The following is a 9798-nucleotide window of genomic DNA, read 5'->3' as shown; positions in this document are numbered from 1 at the left end:
CTTCCTGACAGTGAGAACAATTAACCAGTGGAACAACCTGCCTCCAGAAGTGGTGAATGCTCCAACACTGGAAGTTTTTAAGAAGAGACTGGACAGCCATTTGTCCGAAATGGTATAGGGTTTCCTGCCTGAGCAGGGGGTTGGACTAGATGACCTTCAAGGTCCCTTCCAACTTTACTATTATTATTATTATTATTATAGAATATTGTGTAAAGGTAGATTTGTGTGAGGATATAAAGTACAAATCCTTTTTAAGAAATAAATACTTTATATTTTTAAAGATATATTTTCATTCAAAACTAAAAATTATTTGACAACCAATATTATCAATATTAAGAAGTCTATAGGTCAATCACATTGCAGATTACATACTAAGAAAAATGTGCTATTAGTAATCACAAATATTCAGATATTTTATACATGAAAAATCATACTTGTAATGTTCATCTTCCAATGATAAAATCTATTCTACTGTGATCAGAAGATATAAATTATGATTGTAATTTTTCCTATATAAATTACCATGCATAGTAAATTTTTAAACAAAATATCTTACCTATTTAAAGAATACATATGTTGCTTTAGTGAACCAACTCTGAACAGTGTTACACACCTTCTAAAACAACCTTTATAGTTGAAGCCGGGCATTCCATAAAGAGAATGAAAAATACCTATCAATGAACAGAGATAGTCATGTTTCCATACGGTAAAACAACCAAGTCCTCACAGATCTTCTGATGAACAAGAGAGAGAGATATTATTCCAATTCTGTTCATTTTTCAGTACTTGATTTGTAAAAGGGTTATATCTATTGTATGAAGGAAAAAACTAAGTCTTATACAAAATAATTATTCAAATATTGTTGAAACAAAGGGTACTATGCAAGTCATTAATAGGATGAATGTTATTTGCAAATATTTCAGAGTAATAAAAAGTATAATTATATTTCATTCTTCCAAATTTTCAAAAAAAACAATGCCAAAAAACAGGCACTTACAAAACAGCACTCTCCAAATGCTGAGGTGTTTTTTTTTCATACAGTATGGTCACATGCCTATACTGAGATTTGGTAAGCAGGATAGTTTGGTGGTAATGTAGTAATGTAATAATATCAATTACTGCTTATCTACGGCTACCTAGATTATGGTAGTTAGCACTCTTCAAACTTTATGAGTGCATTGAAACATCTGTAGATATTTCAGGGCAGCTGTATGAAAAAGACATATCAAATTATTAATTTATCTGTAGACAAAATGCTGAACATGATGAATGGTACACCTTCTAGAAAACTTTGTTTATAATATAATAAGAAAAATAATTAAACAGGAATACAAATATCTGAAATATCCTGATTGTGCTTATTTGGAACAAAGCTTACAATAGGAACTCTCTTTTTTTCACCTTAAAATGATATTACCTGAACATCAATGAATGAATTAAAACTTCAATGAGCTAAATGGAACTTTTAAATAACATTTAAAAAAACACATTGCATTAAACAATCAGTTATGCTCTTCAAATTATAATTTTCATTTTTTATTCTAAGATGTAGTTACATAAATTCCTGAGATACATGGATTAAGAAAATGAAACTGCAATCCTATATGTGCATACTCAGAAAAAGTTCTGTTGAGTCCAATGAAGATTATTTCAGTATAAGAAAATACAGAGATGTAGCATATTTACTATTAAATAACTAATTTATTAATTGCCAGAAGAAAAAAATGACCTGTGGTGTTTATAAATGTAAATGCAGGACATATTTCTCATAAGGTGACTTTATTGTACCAAATGAACAATAAAACAAATGTATTCACAGCAAGAAAACATTTTACAAAGTAAAAGAATTCAAATTCATATTATAAATTTCTTCTTGGTATTAAGAGACGTTTTTCTTCTAGGTAGTTTATAATACACATATATAAGGGTATTGCTTTTGCTGATTCTGGATGGGCTTTTTCTCTTTTAATTTCTACTGTTTATAGTGCCTTATAGTCATTCCCTTTTTCAGAATAACTTTTGAATATTATAAGCAGCTAGAGCTGGAAATGCAGATGGAACTAGTGAACATTAGAAGACCCATTTCTCTATACTTACCCAAATCAAATTCTATGGATGAGATTACAGAGCCATCAAAAGTGTTGGTCCTAATAAAGCAAACAGTAAAATAAGTTTGCACATGCATCTTATTAAATTTCATAAATTTTTATTTATAATGCTTATTTTTTTAACAATGTGTGTTCTAAAAGTCTTTATAAATCATACCCTTTAATAAATCTGTCAAGATAATAATAATCAGAACAGAGCTGGAAGGGACCTTGGAGGTCTTCTAGTCCAGTCCCCTGCTCAAGTAGGAGTCCCTATATCATTTCAGACAAGTGATTGTCCAATCTCTTCTTAAAAACCTTGAGTGATGAAGTACCTACAACATTGGATTCAAAGAACTTTGAATAAAGTCATTATACAAAATTAAGTGGATAATTTATACAATTAACAAACTATGAATAGTATGTTCAAAGAGAAAGTAAATTATGATTGTATCTGTTATTTTTGTAGAATCCTTTTCAACTGTAGGTGGAGATTTTTTTTTTTTTAAAAAAGGAACTCATCAAGTGAATCCCTTTAAAAGTCCACTGATTATTAGCAAAGCTAGTGTACAAATCTTGACAGGAATGTGTGATTATCTGGAATTTGGCCATGTCTGAATATCTTTAATCTTTATGGATTAAAAATAATATACAATGGAAGAGATTTAGTACAAAGGTACAATAAAAAATAGTGCAATTTTGATTGACGTTCCATTTGAACAATGAATAAAATGTCATTTATTCTAAACATATTGACATTTAAGAAGCTAAAATAATGAAGGATGATATATATAATTATTTAATGTGTTATCATTTTGTACATTGTATCATGTATTTTATTTGATTTTATCTATTTTATTGTAAGCTTTCAAATCCACATCTGTGAAATGGGCAGCTGTGTAAATCAAGTAAGCAAGCAAGTAAATAAGTAAGTAAATACAGTATTATTTCAGTCAATTTCTTTTAAAGGCATGTATTTGTGGATGAAATAAATTTTGATTATTCTCTGGTTTGGAAGACTTACGTGGAATTTCACGGACATCATACCAGTTTCTAGTAGCTCTTAATGAACATGGGAAGAAGAGTTTTGAAGATGACAAAATGTCATGTCATTACAGGAAAGAAATACAAAATTTATTTATTTATTTAAAATGTGTATATATGTGTGTATATGTGCATCTCTGTGTGTATATATATGTATGTGTGTGTGTGTGTGTGTGTGTATTTCTCATTTTTAATGGACATCTGCTGGTTAACATTGAAAGATGAGATTTTATTATTTGCCAATAAATAAAAGTTGATATATGGGATGAACAGAATTGTGGTTGAAATATTAGAGAATGTGTTAAGCTATTGAAAAAGTTTATATTCATCTTGATGAAGGAGGAAATTATTTATTTCTATATTTTCTGTTTATTTTTCCCTTTTATATATTCCCCCTTTTCCCACTCAGTTCCCCTTTTTCCGTTTTGCATTTTCTATTTTTTTCTTGTTTATATTATTTTGATTTAGTATTTTATCTTTGCAATTTTAAACCAATAAAGATCACTGTATAAAATATATAACACACACACACATATATACATTACAACATATAACATTCCATATTTGAAAAATACAATACTGTATGAAAAAATATTTAAATAGTTTGCAGATTTATAAATAGATATTTGGACTAACTCACTTGTTTTATCTATTATTTCATAAATATCATCAAAAATGTATAAATAAATAAATAAATATTCGTTCCAAAAACATACAGTATGTAGTATTTTGCTGTAATTGACATTTAACAATATTCTAAAATGTGAATACATCAATACTTTATAAATCTAGTAATTCACCTACATAATTGAACAAACAGCATAAAAGACAGTATGATCTATTTTATTACACATTTTACATATATAAGAAAATTATTTTATATATTATTTTCTTTAACAAAAATATTTTGGGAATAACCTTTTGCAGTTGTACAACTTTATGCATTCACAGTACTAAATAATCCTATCTAATTAAAATAAATAAGGGACTCCTTAAAATCCAGAGCACTCCTTGTGACTGATACATCTATGAAAGACCAAAACAAGATGCATGCAACACATTTAAATAATGTTGTTTTCATTATTTTCTTTTCCTTTTATGTATCTCTCACTATCCATTACACATGCACAAGTATTGAAAGGTTAGTTCATTCCCATTTTTTTCTCTTTTTCTTATGCATAATTCCTTTTAACTATGATAGCATACTTTCTATCTGTAGTGCTAAAGTGCCAGATTTCATTTGTCTTTGAACTGGAACATTAACTATTTTAAGTAGCCTCTTCACTTAGTGGCTTGAAGCATTTTATGGCTCAAACTGAGTGGTCAACTTTGTTGCCTTTTCTAAACCCCCCCCCCCTTTCAAAGCTCCTTGTCCCACATCAACAATGAGTGATTGACAGCAACAGGTTGGGAAGATATTTCAAGGCACATTAACCATGGAAAATAAGGGAAGAGAATTTAGCCCAAATCATGGGCTTATTCCACCTACCAGAGATTAAAGGCAACACTGTTTATAGTTCACCTGAAACACCAGGGTGATATTTGCCTTTGAGATTCCCAGTTATTTCTCCAAACCATCTTAATGAAAATTAAAGTAATTGTGTTAAAATTTTGTATTTTACCAAATGGCAACAGGGAGGGTCTCAAATTGCCAGTGCACCTTTACTTACATCAGTTCAAAACTAAGTCTCATTTTTAATGAAAGTTTAACTGTTTGTGCATTTGCAGCCAAATAACAGCTTTACCAACATACCACAACTGTACAGTAGAGGCATTTTTAAAGCTGCTACATATTAATAGATATGAGAAAGGAAGGAAGGAAGGAAGGAAGGAAGGAAGGAAGGAAGGAAGGAAGGAAGGAAGGAAAGAAGGAAGGAAGGAAAGTATTCCTCAGAAAGATCAGCAATAGAGGAAGCTGTATTTCATTTCAACCACATATACTGGAACTTCCAACTGAAAGCATAAGGCATAGAAAATTCAACCAGAGTTGTTATATTCCTTTGGAAAAAGAAGGGGCAGAAAACGATGTACTGCAACTCTGGATTTCTCAGTCGCTATAGCCATCACTATTTTTTCCCAGAAAGAAATACTAGAAAGCATCATCACAAACAATGATTTCAGACGATTATAAACATCATAAGAAATAGGGTCAAAAAGTGGAGAAAAGTCTTACCAGCCCCAGAAGATCGCCGTGGAGCCGGGCGACCTGAAGAGCATCTGTTGAACAAAACTTTTCTATTTTTTTTTTTTTTTTTGAAAGAAAGTCTGCAAAACTAATTTCCCACAAAATCAGACTCAATTTCCGTTTAAGCCACTGCCTCTTGCAATTCTCATAACGGCCCCCGCCGGCCCGCCAATGGTTAGATGAAAATGACGCGGGTGCGTGTTTTCATGCAAAGCACTGGAAATCTCATGGATTGGGACTAAATATCTGGAACAACAAAGAATCAAAACAAGAATTTTGGAGGTGCGCGAAGGGAGGAAAAATAACCCCGATGTCTTTAAAGATCCTTCCTTTTACTAACAGTTACTTTGTTGAACTAGTGTGACCTAATACTGCTCGTTCTACCGCCCTTGCCTCTCGCGAAGCGCCCTCGAATTTTTTCCAGACACCTGAGACAATGCAGACGAGGCCACCAAGGGAGACAAAATAAACTTTCCGCTAAATGGGAAGGTGTCGCATAAAGCGAAGGCGGAAACGTTATTTTGAAAGGACGGCAATCAAGGCTCTTAGCGTGTCTTGCGCTTGGGTTTTTTTTTTTTTTTTCCCTTTTCAGGGGACAAGCGGAGTTTTTCAATCAGGCACGTGTTCTTGCGACGAGTGTTTTGTGGATAAATGGAACGAGAGAGAGAGAGAGAGAGGGTGGGGAGTACTAGACAATTGGTTTTGCCTGGATATTGATTTCGAGTCTCTTGAGCTGGGTCGCTGTAAAAGTCGACCTTGATGCCGCCATGGAAGTCTTCCAGGGCAATTGCGGGCACGGCAGCATCGGTTCCACCCGATTTGTCAAGAGCTGTTTGTTATATGGGCATTTTCAGGGGATTTGCAGTAATCCCGGGGGGGGGGCTGAGATTTCTATTTTTGTTAGGCGTGACAAAACGGGAGGAGTCCAATCTCTCCTGCCTCTGAGACGCTCCCGGATCTGCTGAAAATGAACCAAACTGATCTGGCGGGAAACGGTTCTCGCGCCGCGGATGCATTTCGGCTCCAGCGCTTCCCATTAGCGCCCCGCATATCCGAAGGTCTGGGTCTTTGCCTCGAAGGTATACCTTTCTGGACCCAGCCTCTCTCTTGCCCCCCGTTTTGCATTTACACTTCATTTGCTTATTTTTCCCCTATCCAAGTGAGCTTTTCCTAGTGAGGACAGCTTGTCCTTCGAAATGAGGTCCAGCATGACAAAGGCTCAACGCTAAACTTCCTTTCTCCTTAATGATACGGTGCCCAAATTTGTAGAAAAAAGCAGTGCCAGATGTAGAACATGATTCCCCAAATCGCCGGTCTAAACAGAACTCCACAAACTGTGCTCAATAAGAATTGAAGCTTTTGGGTCAGATGTTTTGAAAAGTGTCTGTGTGCCTTTAGGAGATTATCAGATATTTCCAGAGACAATATGTGTGGATCCAGACCTTAACAATTGTTTAGTTTTTACCAGGATTTCTCAGTCTTGGCAACTTGAAAAGGTGTGGACATCAATTCTCAGAATTCCCCAACTAGCTTGCTGGTAGTTGAACTTCACACCTCTTTTACCAGTAGTTGCCAGAGTTGAGAAGCACTGGTCTACAGTTTCAACCTGAAGAATCTATTAACAGAACTTGGAAAGTCTAGAAATGATTTCATAGGAAGATAATTTATCTATATCATAATTTTTGTGCCATTCTGTACCTGATACAAAACCAGATCCCCCAAATTTATCCATAGAGTTCATAAAATAATCTGCATGAAGACTGTAATAAAAAATGAATTGCCTGTAAACCATTGCACTCATTATCCATCAGTTGTCTATGTCTTCACCATACAGACTTCATGTCTCTATTGGGTTAATAGACCAGAGCTTGTCAAATTCAGATGCTCGCTGCATAACTTCTCTCACTCAGCCCAAACATCTTATAGAGTTTTTTTTTTTTTTAAGGGAGAAAGGAATGGAGCCAGGAATATTGAGCAAAAAGAGGATATAAACCAGTCAATCAAATAATGAGGTTTTATCCAACCCAATTAAAGCATTTGTACACTTTAATCAGGTTGGATAAGCCCTATTGGGGAAATGTTCTGTATTATTTTTCTTTACCACAAAAAATTAGCCCAAATTATTTATATTCTAGTGTAAAGTGACACTTCATAAGAATGAATTATAAATTATAAAATTATTGGTTCATTCATTGCATTTGTATCCAAAGAATTAAATGCAGTAGAAACATGTTACCTTTTTCCTAATCTAATCATTTATAGGAAGTGGCAATTTTTATAATGAATTCCTTTGAAATCTATACATTATGACCTTTTGAAGGAAAGGGAGTGTTCCTATCTGACATTAAAACAAATTTAAAATAATTCCATATTTGTGGCACATTCTGAGAATTACTATTTGGACAGAATAATGAGAACACCTGAAGACTGGCTTGGCAATCAATATTAATATAAACCCAGGTATTATTATTCCTATATTTGTAAACTGTGACAAAAAAATTCCTTAGATTATTTTGTAATATCAAGCCTTTTATAAGTTTTGGAGTCACACAATTCTAGATAACAGCCCAATCCTATGCAGTTTTATTAAGATTCATTGCCACATCTAATGATGCTTTCTCTACAATGCTTGCATAATTCCATGGAATGTGACCAAGAAAAGGCTCTACTGAGAAGATGACAAGAAGGAAATATTTATTTGCTAATGAAGACTTAATCATAATTGTCATAGGATACATTCTGTGAGAAACCTCTGCTTCTGTTCCAGGTGTATCATGAAATACAGCTGCTAAATCTGAACATCATAGGACATACATTAGCTAATGTGACATATTAGAATCCCCAACAGTTGAAACTAGGAAATGAAGCTGTTATTCAGAACTTTAAACCAATCAATGGAATTTTAAAAGCGCCTTCATTTTTATCCCATAAAGTAGAATCTCAAAAGGTAAATTTCAGTATTGTTTTCAAAATCATCAAATTCAAAAAAAGCTTGTCACATACAATGTGCTGATCAAATGGCAAGCTTCTAACAAAGCCACACACCTGGATCTGTTTAGCATAATAAACTATGCTTAAAACCATGGTTGATCACGTTAATACATTTCTATGTTGCTTTTTAAATGTAGTCATTGATGATTGAAAGTTGCAATTGTCCAAACTTTTCCTCTGTGAATAAACAGGTTGAAATAAATGGGTGCTGTTAATTTGACTTCAACATTGGCTTGAATATTGGTTGGAAATGAATTGTGATTTTACTTCATTCTCAGCATTGTTACTTTCCTTGTGAGGAGATGTCCACAATCAATATGAATGTAATGATCAGTGTGCTAGCCTGACCTTGCAGGAATTGTAATGTATAGATAGAGAAATGTTTGTGAGCAACTGGATCATAAAAGCCTTGGCGAGGCGAAAAATACACTGAATAGTGGGTATTTCTGATTTGGATATTCCCAAAGAATACAGATTTTGAATGTTCATCAACCAGGATATTCTGAGACACAATAATGCTTGTCCTGCTGATGCTATAGAGCTGGTACTGTTAGAATACTCCCACAAGATATGATACTTTTCAAGTGACAGAAAGTGGAAAGTAGAAAGACATCAAGCCATATATAGGAGCAGCTAGCCCACATCAATTCACTTTCACTCTCCAGAGCATCGAAAGCTCGGTAAAGAAATAGTAGGCAGTTTGTAGGGTCACTTGGTCCATTCACTTACTCATTCTTCTTTTTTCTGGGTGACAAAATGAGAACCTGGATTACAAAGCCCCCATTTCATATCATTGCGCTACTTAAAGAACAATTGCAGGTGGATGAATGAGAAATGACAAGAAAGTGATCTCTAGAAGGTATAGTAAGAAGGTCTGGGTTACACCAAGAAATATGAGCAAAAACAGACACCGTTCCTTGCTCACATCTGGAATAACCCAAATCCTCTCCTTCATTCTGACCAGAAAGAATACTTTACCCAGTATTTATCACAAAACCTCTTAAAGAAATTAATAGCTAAATGTTGCCCTTCCAGACTTTCCTGATTGCACTTTCTGGAACATCCTTATTTCCAGTATATCCACCACTAGCCCAAACGAGGCCACAAAGAACGACGAGGAAGCTCCAGATGTGACAGGTGTACTTCTCTTACCTTCACTCTCGTTCTGCGCCACATAAAGAGCAAGGTCTGAGCCTTCATGCCCGCGCCTTATGAGGGGCGTGTTGGGCGGAGCTCGGCGCTGGAAGGGCCACGGATGAGGGCAGGCTGGGCCCCCTAAAGGTTTCTCGCCCAGAGCTTATTAAGGTCTTGGAACTGCCTGCTTCTTGGGACTGACCCGACGCCTGGCAAGCAAGAGCGAGGCTGAACTGGGGTCGGGGGTGAGGGCAGCTGCAGGTCGCTGTTGGGGTGGCTGTTGGGCTGGCGTTCGTATGTGGTCAGCGCCGCGCCGCTAAGCCAGCCCCCGGCTCACGTTACACACTCCTGTATTTA

Source organism: Protobothrops mucrosquamatus, unplaced genomic scaffold (assembly GCF_001527695.2).
Source record: "Protobothrops mucrosquamatus isolate PMUCROS unplaced genomic scaffold, P.Mucros_1.0 scaffold21, whole genome shotgun sequence".
Taxonomy (NCBI): Eukaryota; Metazoa; Chordata; class Lepidosauria; order Squamata; family Viperidae; genus Protobothrops; species Protobothrops mucrosquamatus.
Note: the sequence above shows the minus strand (reverse complement) of the source record.